The sequence below is a fragment of the Astatotilapia calliptera genome, chromosome 6, assembly GCF_964374335.1.
Source record: "Astatotilapia calliptera chromosome 6, fAstCal68.1, whole genome shotgun sequence".
Lineage (NCBI taxonomy): Eukaryota > Metazoa > Chordata > Actinopteri > Cichliformes > Cichlidae > Astatotilapia > Astatotilapia calliptera.
Genome location: NC_137427.1, coordinates 8879322 through 8889723, shown reverse-complemented (window position 1 = coordinate 8889723; position 10402 = coordinate 8879322). Strand labels below are relative to the sequence as shown.

The following is a 10402-nucleotide window of genomic DNA, read 5'->3' as shown; positions in this document are numbered from 1 at the left end:
GATTGGCTGCACTTTTGACTCTGCCTTCTGATGACCTTAGTAACCGAAGCGCAGACCTTCATCTCAACTTCAGCTGTTTTCCTGCTAAGCCATAATTGTCCTCCAGTTCAAAAACAGACCTTTGACTCTTTGTGCTCTTGTCTTTTTTTAAATCCAGATGTTATGCAGTGGCTTTTTGTTTCATCGTTTTGTTCTCAAAGTATATGAGTCTTGTACCAGCAATAAAAATCACCTTGTCAGAGCTAAATAAATAACCAATGTACCTTATTGGCCATCTCTTCCTTTGGCTTAATAGTCATAGTTAATAGTTAATAGCTATAAGAGAATTAACTAACACTGCTGAGAGGACTAGTCACTGGGTATGGCTAAAAAGGGTTGACATCACTTGGGCAGCTAAAGCAGTCAGCTAACCGTGAGGAAAAAATAAATACCCTGGTCATCTCCCCTTTTCTGGGAGGCAGTGGGGAGGCAGAGTGTACAGCCTGATCCGGCGGGGAGGTGTGGGAAGCCATATCCCCACTTCCGGCTCTCCACTCTGCTCTCTCCCATCTTGTCCCCTTTTGTCTTACTTCTCTCCATCACCTTTTCTATCCCTTTGAAGAAGTGAGGCTCCATAAATGCTAAAGAGGTAAGTATTATTTCTCAGTTGCAGTGAATAGATAGAAAATAAACTGTAGAAAACTAAATAGGAGAAAGAAGAAGAGAATTTTACATAAACCAGTGACACACTCCAGGGCCTGATCAACCCTGGCAGGGCCTCCTTGGATGAGGGTGTCTAGTGATAATGGCCGAAACACCCGATGAATCCAGGGTCCACTACTGACGACTTTAAAATGATAATCTAGATCAGATCTCTAATCCCTAAACCTAACCAAGGAAGAAAAAAATGGCAGATTAGCCTGGGTAAAAGACCGAAAGTTGAGGCACACAACGATGTGTGCTGCTGGTAAAGCTTCTGGGCTGCCTTTCCTCATATCAGCCATCCCTCAAGAGTCTCTCCATCTAAAGCAATGCATTATCAGGGACTCTAACATCTAGTCCTTTTTACTGAATCATACTGTCATACTGTCATTAAGTCTACTTTACAGCATTCTTGGAACTATATCACCCTAATGCTTATCAAATCCTAATTCTCCATTTTTTGTTTTGTAACCCCTATAGACATGGTTACTAGTATTTTCTTGTTTTTTACCTTGTATTATTATTTCCGACACCCCTTGAACACACTTTGATTTTCCGTAGTTCAGTGAATGCAACAAAAGCACGTTGCTGCATTAAGCTAGGCAAAAGAGAGCAATTAACAAGCTACACAGCGAGTCTTTCGGTATAAAATAAGTGTTATAAAGTATTTTCAACAGTCTCTAACTTAAAGTTATGTACTTTTCAGAGGCCTTTATGTGTTTTACTCTCGACCAAAACCAGGCAGAGCGTGTATTTGTTTCTTGGGAATTCCGGTGAGTTACTAGAGATGATAAGTTAGCAGGAAAACTTATGCTAATTTTACATGTGGTAAACACTGCAACAGTGCAAATTCTGTATTGTCTAACAAAAAGCTAAAACCAGTCGGAGTACTTGAATTGTGTGTGAAATGGAATGTCGTATTTTATTTTATTGTCTATTTGATTGGGCATCTTCACAAATGCGCAAAACTAATGCAGGATGCACTTTTCTTTTAGCCATAAATGTTGTCCAGTGCCTTTTCTGCACTTTGTCATTTCAGTTATAGGTTAATTCGTGTAAATAAGTTATTTAAAACTACTTACGTTACAAACATTTCATGATGTGATTACATATGCCTTAAAAAGGGGTATATAAATACAATTGATTGTAATGCTGTAAAGCAATACAAATGGAATTCATAGAGACAGAACAATGTTAAAACAACAGTGTACTTGATTTTGAAAACTTTATGAGATCTCATTTTATTTAGAAAAACTGTTAAGAACTATTTTGTTTATTGCTCTGTACTGTATGTGCAGACTGGTTTTTTGTGATCCTGGATCTGAAGTGGTTCTGGATATGGATGGCAAGCCAGACCCTGTGAAAACTCTTGGCGAATCCAAAAGCAGTGTGGCCAGCTGTTCTGGATGCAGGAGTAGAGCTACAGTCTGAATTACTTCAAATCGCAGGATTTCAGATAAGCAAGAGCAAAAACTGCTTACTTCATATGGATTGTTTCTCTGGGAAACCATTGAACTCCCAATATCCTGCTCATCAGGAGTCAGGTCTAAAGAGACTACTTATTTTATTTTATTTTGTTGTTATTTTCAAAAGAGCGCTCTTCTCTGTTGATCTTCTGTTAATTTTCTATGCTGTTTACATTGGGTTATTGCACCACTGTAACATTGTAATAAATCTGCCGGCTGTTCAACACTCAATTCTCTCAAATTTATTTTACTCCTCTCGAATCTAGTCTATAAGTTTAACCCTACTATACTAAGCAGGTGTTACAGTTTATTTCTTTGTTTTTATTTGTTTAGATTGCAGAAGAAGTGCTGTATGTGTTTGCATTAACAAGCAACAATGGAGTGGACTGGATTGATTTTGAGCTGTTGTACCAATCCTGAAGGTCATCCAGACTCTTTCAATGAATTCTAGCTACGCCCATGAATTCAAATGAATACATTAGATAGATTTAAATTAGCTGCTATATCAGCCTTCCAAAGCATTGTGGGCAATTAAAAAAGGGGGCATGACTTTTTTCACTACAATAGCCTCTGTTTCACCTCTGCAAGTCAAACACTGCTTGTAATTGACTTGTTGCTCAGATGTTTTAACACATTTTCTGAAAAGCACAATGCCGACTTGCTTTATGCTTTTGATTTGCCTGTGGGCATGGACGTATAGTGTTTTTTATGTGAAAAAATGACATTGACCTTGATGACATTCAGCTTATTTAGAAAGTAGGATCCAGTAATTTTGTTCTTGGCCTATATTACGAATCAAAACTCCAACTATCTGAGATTCTGCTGCTTTTCAAACTATCTATCTTTGTACACACAGTGCTAAACTGGCAAAATGCCTGTATAAATGAAATGCTGTGTGTGGAAACACATGATCTTGCAGAACTTCGTTCAAGCATCAATCATTTTGTTATTTAGCCTTGTCTGTGCGTGGAGACATAAGCTTGGCATATCATTCCAATTTAGAACTATCTGGCCTTTCAATTCACCCTCGTGTTTCTCATGCGAATATAAAAACTCTATCAGAATGTTGATTACTGTCCTAAGAGTAAACAAGTAGGAACTGTGCAAGGTTGACAGGAAAATACATTTTGAATGAATAAATGAACAATAAACCAGACTGTTTAAATTCGGAATAATTATAATTATGGGGGCGACTGTGGCTCAAGAGTTGGCAGTTCGTCTTGTAATCAGAAGGTTGCTGGTTTGAGCCCCGGCTCCAACAGTCTCGGTCGTTGTGTCCTTGGGCAAGACACGTTGCCTACTGGTGGTGGCACCAGTGTCCGGCAGCCTCGCCTCTGTCAGTGCGCCCCAGGCCAGCTGTGGCTACAATGTAGCTTGCCATCACCAGTTTGTGAATGTGTGTGTGTGAATGGGTGGATGACTGAATGTGTAAAGCGCTTTGGGGTCCTTAGGGACTGGTAAAGCACTATACAAATACAAGCCATTTGCCATTTATGACCCTCTCAGTGCTGTATGTCAACCCAGCCACAGTGGGTTACACAAGGTTAGGGACCTAAACAGGTTTCCCTGTTTAGTTCTTGTCTATTATGTTCGCCTTGTGTCCTTGTCCTCTGCGTCCCTCTCGGTTTTCATGTGTGTGTCCTTGTGTCTTGTTTCCCTCTCTGTTCCCATGTTCCTCTCCTTGTGTTTCATTCCATGTTCACACCGTCTATCATGTTTATCCATGTTCCCCAGCTAGGGCTGTGCGATATGACCAAAATCTCATATCCCGATATAAGAATTCTATCGTCCGATAACGATATAAATCACAAAAATGTAACATTTTCTGTAAATTCTGTGAATCTCGGGCAGCTCGTCTTGCGGGAAGTGTTTCCAGCTGCGCGTCATGTGGCTGGAGTCGAGTGTTTTAACCGATGCATGAAACGATACATTTTTAGACATTAGTTGTAAAGGCCGCCGTTTTCTTTGTGAGTATTTATTACACGGCGTGCTGCGGGGAAAAGCCTGTTCTTTTTTTCTTTTCTTTTTTGGCCTGTCCCGTTTGGTTCTTTTGCCATCAGAATTATTGTCTAAAGGCGAGGAAAGATGCCCAACGGATTTACTTTACCAAACTGACCATCCCAGCCTTGCCGTAATGGTCTATTTGATTCACCTTTTATTGTTTATTTTATTTATTTATTTTTTTATTTTCACTTGCTAGATACGGGACTGGAAAAATCTGTTCTAATGTTTGAGTCTAAGGTTTATTTTTTAACACCTGGCGGCTCTTTTTTACTTCTCATCTGTAAATAATCTGCTCTTTCACGTGATTCAGTTTATTTTGAAAAGTCTCAACAGGATCTTGAGCTTTATTGTGAAAGGTTTATGTGGAACATAAACAAGCGGACACACGATGCTGTTACCGTCGTTGTTGCTAACCACAACGCATAAAAACAGGCGCTTGTCCATCCCTAGTGTGGTTATATAAAATATAAAAGAAAGAGAGAACTTTAAGAAATTAATATAGCCACTACAGTGACCATCAAAACGATGGAAAAATATTGCCGTAAACAGTTTATTTTGCGACACCACGAAACAAACGATAGCGTAAAATGAAACGATAGACATTTTTATATCTCATCCGATATATATCGTTATATCGAACAGCCCTACCCCCAGCCCATCATGTCTCTCTTGTCCTCCCTCTCTCCCTCTCTCGTCTGCCTTTCCTCCACTCCTGTGTGAAGCTCGTGTGTCTGTCTTGTGTTCCATCGTTTCCTGTTTTATTGTGACAGTCTCACCTTCCATGTTCAGTGTGTTCAGTTTTGCTTCTTCTCTTTCATTGTGCCTAATTGGTCTCAGCTGTGTTCTCCATGTGTTTCCTGTTCCCTCGTCATTCTTGGTGTATTTAAGCCCTCTGTTTCCCTCTGTCCAGTGTTGTGATCTCCCTCATGGCTGTGTGTTTCTCTGTGTGTCTCTCTGTGTGTTTAGTTTCCTGTAATTCCCCAGTTTAGTTTTGTAGTACTTTCCGTTCAGCCTATGAGTTACAGTGGGGCTTCTATCCTGCTTGCTTTACACAGCTGTTTCATGACAGGGGGTGGATTACACCAGAGATCAACTAGAAGCACCTTCTTACTTGAAATAGTGAAGAACCGGTTAATAGATGATGTCAGGCATTAGTATGAATATGGTGTTCACAGATGAGTTTGTGATCTGTAGTGAGAGTGGGGTGGAGGTATGTTCTAGAGAGAAGAAGAATGATATTCAGTAAATGCAAGAAGTAACACATGTGTGTGAATTAAAGAAGTAGAGGCTATGAAAGATGACGGGTTTAAATATCTGGGTTCAACCATCCAAAGCACAGGCAATGGACAAGAGTGGCTGGTTTGGCTTGTAAAGCGAAGGAATAGTGAATATATTGGATGGAGCTGCCAGAGAAGAGGAAAAGAAGACTACAAAGAAGATGGATATAGTGAAGGAGGACATGCAGAAGGTTGGTGGGCCAGAATAGTGACAGAATGGTGGGAAGCAAATGATCCATTGATGTGGCCTATAATGACACAATGGACACTTTTAAAAGTCCTATTGATGTTACAATTAAAAGCACTAAGTAAACATAAATGTCAGCATGTTCAGTTAAAATTGTGACTTATCCCACTGAACTCCAAGTTCCTCTAACGTGGGTTTTGTAGTTCCTTAAAAGATAACTGTTATTTCTTGGTGTCCAGTAGTACTACAGTGTGGCGGGGAACCAACGCCACAGCATGTTTGGCATATTTCTCTGTTCTGACAGAACAAAAGTTGTTGTTTTTTTTGTTCTGGGATAAAAATAGCAGTTCATGACATTAATCAAATAGTTTCATACAAAGAAAAACATCTAAAGCTTCTAATCAAAGCCACAAGTATTTGTGCTGTAGTATCACGTCTTTCAAAAGTGCCCTTTCAAGCACAAAATCATGTCAAACACTACACGAAGAAAAAGCTGCATACCATCACTGAAATAACATAAGAGCCTAACATGTAACCCCTTTAGGTTGCACGAGGTTATTCCCTCAACATGCTCTGTCACATTTTTTTCAAAGCTCTTCAAGTTAAAGTAGGTGAGAGCAAAAAATGGATGTGATGCAGTGTTGGCAGGAATCAAGACACACTGCCTGAGGTCTCAGTTGAAACAGCCGTAGCCCTGTTTTCTATTCTCTTTGATACAATGGAGACCTGTGTTTAAAGAGAAAAGGGGAGAAAAAGTTAAGCTGGAATACAAACATCAGTATGAATATGACAAAGAGCCTCATTTCTGTAGCGCTTAATAGTCCTGTCTGCCATTTGTTAGCTCAGTTTTATATAGATAGCTTTTGAATGGCTCAGTAGGAAAATGCACTGTCAATGAATTACATCACATTATCTTAGCCACCTAGCTTTGTCATTCAGTTGATGGGGCTGTCGCCTGTGTTTGCCTGAGTAGCCCTGGCTGGTTGCCATGATGTCTTGTTGATGTGGCCAACTTCATCCCTTTTGCCAGTGAGCTGTGACTAATATGAAAACACATCTGACATCTGGCTTACTCAATCTGCTGGTTTTAAATAGATGCTGGCGTCAGTAAAGGATTCATTCGCTCTTTTCTTTCAGTGTGACGACATCTTCTCTGATCGGTGTCTGGGAGCTACGGAGTGAACGCTTTGCAGAGGGTGAGATGCCTACTTAAAGTAAACACATATGATGCTGTTCTGAGTGTTACTATGCCAATAACATGTACAGATATCATTTTTGTGACATTTCCATATTACTTTTAAGCCCAGAGGTTTTCCAGTTGTGGCATATAAAAGCAGAGACAAATTAATATAGTCTATAGTTATTTAAAATTTTACACTGTGGTGAGAATTTTTATTCTTCTTATTTTCTAAAAATAAAGCACAGCAGCATCCTGTAAGGTCAAGCTCAGCTTCAATCCAGGCAGATCAGCTGATTTCCACTGCCAGCCCACATCAGGCTGTGGCTGAGCTGTTACCCTTTCACACATCCTACTTGCAAATCTCATATAGGTGGGCGTAGTATTTAAGTATCTTTAGCCTTCTGATACTTCCCATCTTCAAGCTGCTTTACAACCCAGCTTCTCCTTAGTTGCTGCCTTATTCTGCAAGCTTGCTGCTGCTTGTCCTAACCTATGCTTCCCACATACACAGTAGAGTAGGAAAGATCCACATGATGCCAAATATGTCCTTCTGTTCAGCTGGGTCATGGCAATAGCTTTGATACAAGCTATGTCCACTATGTGCTGTAAACTATTCCTTGCTCTTAGTGTCTAATTACGGCTCCAGTTGTACATCTTCTCTCTGCCTCTTTCCTGCTCTGGTTTCTCTCCATGACCCCAGGAGAAACAATGAATCAACTGTTCTGTATCCTTTTGTTCCACTTGCCTTTTCCCTTTTTTTCTTCTTTTTTTGCATAATTCGTTAGAGCAAATTCATCAGATGCTTCACATTTAACCTCGTCCTCAGGCTTTGTGACATTAGGGAAACCTTTTGTTTTCATTCCCCTAGTTATTTACACCAAGTCTACACTCTGTCTAGAAGTGCTATTGCTCAAAATAATGTTTAAATATAAGGGTTTAAGGGACAAGCTGAGGGGGAAAATGTGTACTTCCTGCTGTGACTGGGAAAATAACTGGATATTATTTCATATTAATAGTCTATGTCTGGGCACATTATGGTGTTAACATTAACATTTACAGACCCACCCTGCTTATACAATCGCTTGAGGTTAAACTCAGGCACCACTCATGCAAGTCTGGTGTCATGTCCCTATAATCCACACAGATGAATATTTAATTGACCATTACCTGAAGCAACTGATAATTAGAGCACAGTCGCTGTATATTCCTGGCCTCAGGTTACTGCTCTGAGGTCGTCCTGCAGCGCCAGCTAAGGACAAAGCACCGGTTGGTGAGTGGGACAAATTGTTCTGTGGCTTCATTTAACAAATTCATGCTTCAGTCTGGAGAGCCAGCTGTGGTGCATTTAAGGACCCTTTTTCTCTAGACTGTGTAAAAGCAAAATGTGATGTGAGTACATTTGGCTTTATAACTTATGCATTCCAAAAATTGCCTCATATTTTACTTCGTGCTAAAAGAATATACACTATAGAAACTTTAGGGAGGGAACTCATAATCAAGGCCTTTCAACTACAGAGAACCGGTTTGCTTTTCATTTATACAGTCATGTTCTTTCAATATATTCTTACAAAAAATAGTTTTTCATTGGATAACTGTGTTCATTATAGCAAAAGAGAATGAATACACTAACAGGTACCATGCACTTCTGTTGATGCAGCAGGCCCAATTAAATTGCCACATTTGGTAACCAAGGTGGAAATGTTCTCTCACATAATATGAGATGGCAAGCACTGGGGCATCGCTCAGGTTCATCAAAGCACTCTGTTTTAAATAGCTTTAAAAGTACAGAGAGACCTCAGTCACAACACAAGAAGAGCTCTAATTTAAGTTTAGATTGTGTAATAAATATGTAATACCCAGAACATTTACGTATTTATTATTTACTTTGAAGAAACTGATGTTATATTAATTCCTTTTCATATTCAGATGCTGTTTTTCTTCTTCAGTTTCACTTTACTGTGCTTGCTTCTGCATGGCAGAATGCTTTTATTTTTCATCTATGCTTAAACTCACTGATCATTACTAGGACACAATGTTCTTCCTTTTACTATGCTTATGTTTAAGCGGAAGTGGCACATTCCTCTATTCAAGGCACAGACTGTATGGGCAGAACATACAGTATATTTTTCAGTCTCTGGTGTCATAGTACAATAACATCTTCAAATGTCTCCACAGCCCCTCCAATCTGTCTTCTTGCCTGGAGTTACTGCTTGTCATTGTCTCCAAAATCAGCAAAAAACTTTTTGGTATTTGTTTGTTGCAAAAAAAAAGTGCCATCTACTTCTACAGAAATAACTCAAACTTAGATCATAACTTCTTCCACTCTGGAGGATCTACCTTTTATAGAAACTCAGCCGGCATCATTTTTCAAAGCATCGCTCAGTGAATGAAAAGGCTGAGTAGTACTCTGATTAAAATGAATGTGGAATGCTGCTGCACCATAGTATATAGAGTTACAGTTCAGATGTTTTTTTTAGAACAACTTCACTAATATCAGTATTTTCTGATATATTGTTACATCTGTTGCTGACTCCTCGGGTTAAATTGTAGTTGAGCAGGATGACATGCTTCTGATTCCTCTTTCTAAACAAAGAGGAAAGATCAATCCAAAGTCCCCAAACCCTAGAAACAAATGAAATAATGGCTTTATTTTACCTGTACAACTGGTGATGTACATCGGCTATTATAAACTGCAAGGTCAGCCCTAAAGAGCAAAAGGGAAAAAGGGTTCAAGACACATACATCTGAGAAATGGGAGGTTTTGCATGTAAAGCCATGTGCACATCGCTCACGAGCTGTCCCCCATATTATATTGGATGTGATAACAGACAGGTAGTTATGTCCTGAATGAAACCAGAGCTCTAATATAAGAAAACCTACATGGGTATGCTAATTTATTCTTGGTGTTGTCACAATTAGTTATTGCCAGCAGATTAGACATGTGACCCTCCCATCCCTGGAAAGCTGACAAGAGCTGGATGGAACAACAACATAATGCTATAAGCTAACATTATGACAGCAAATGTTAGACTCGAATGTCCTAAAACTGCTAATACTCTGCTGCTAATTGCTAATAGTCAGATAATAGTTTGATTAGATTTTAATATCATATGAGAGTTTGTTTACTAAGTACGAGTCTACCCATGTAAGATCTATTTCAACAAAACTTTCAGTAAGAGCAGCGAACAGAAGCTAACCGCAGCTGATGGAGACAAAAACAGCAACGCATTCTTACAGAAAATTACAGATATCCTCAACAACTCACCTCATTATCACTGTCATCAATCAGAAATGAGCTATGTTTACTCCTTGGATAAATCTCTTGGAGTGCTCAGGTGGAGTAGAAAAGTCAATTTGTCAATGATGATAAAAATGGTAATTTTATCATCATCAACAATGTCACTGATAATACGCAGAGACGAGTCAATGTCAAAATGTAATAATAAAAAATGTAATAAAAATTCGTAAACAGTGACCGTGGGTCACTCATTCCAGTTCTTGTTCTAGCTGCTAGAACAAGAACAAATAATTCAAAATCCTTCAGTGTGAAAAAAGATATGAAGTCAACAATACTCTTGGCAACTGTGTTGCTAGAATCTAGCAACAC

At 39.2% G+C, this 10402-nt stretch overlaps 1 long non-coding RNA gene across 1 annotated transcript; it reads left to right on the top strand.

The window, feature by feature from the left end:
• Positions 1–1244: 1244 nt before the first annotated feature.
• Positions 1245–2378, top strand: LOC113023216 (uncharacterized). The gene is made up of 2 exons (XR_003272524.2): positions 1245–1454; positions 1980–2378. It is a non-coding gene; the product is annotated as an uncharacterized LOC113023216 (long non-coding RNA).
• The last annotated feature ends 8024 nt before the right edge of the window (positions 2379–10402 follow it).